We start from the raw sequence: 731 nt of genomic DNA, 5'->3' as shown, positions 1-731 counted from the left end.
CTCTCTCATCGATATTTCTAACTCTCTATCCCTCTCCCTCTCTGTAAAAAATCAATAAAATATATTTAAAAAAAATAAAATAAAATAAAAAGACTCCACCCTATTGTTTAATACATAGAATTGGTACAATAAAATTTTCACAAATGAAAGATGAATGAAAAGCTTAAATGAAACGAAGTACCATAAAACAATAGAGGTGTCCTGCCCTGGCCGGTTTGACTCAGTGGATAGAGCATCGGCCTGTGGACTAACCCCGGCCCCGGGGCATGTGTGGGAGGCAACCAATTCATGTTTCTCACATCGTTGATTCTCTCTCTCTGTCTCTCCCCTCCATTCCACTCTCTCTAAAAATCAATGGAAAAATATCCCGGGGAGAGGATTAACAAAAAACAAACAAATAAGCAAACAAAATAATAGAAGTGTCCTGAAAGAGGAACTGGGTTTTGTAAAATCTCGGGTGAGGAAGACTTTGTCAGCACAGCACTGAGGCAATCACCTGTCTGTTATCATAAAGGTAAGACTGCGCTGACGGCATAGTGTTAAAATTCCATACATTAAAAACCATAGCATTAGAAAAAGAAACAATGAGAAAAGTTTTATAACGTGTGCTATGTAAAAGGCAAACATCCGCGAGTCTACACATCACGGAGAAAAAGGTCCAAACCGTCCTCCAAGAGAAGAGTGAGCACAGAATGCGCAAGGGCAGCCACAGCAAAATGCAAATTGTCATT

The sequence above is a fragment of the Myotis davidii genome, unplaced genomic scaffold, assembly GCF_000327345.1.
Source record: "Myotis davidii unplaced genomic scaffold, ASM32734v1 scaffold370, whole genome shotgun sequence".
Taxonomy (NCBI): Eukaryota; Metazoa; Chordata; class Mammalia; order Chiroptera; family Vespertilionidae; genus Myotis; species Myotis davidii.
Note: the sequence above shows the minus strand (reverse complement) of the source record.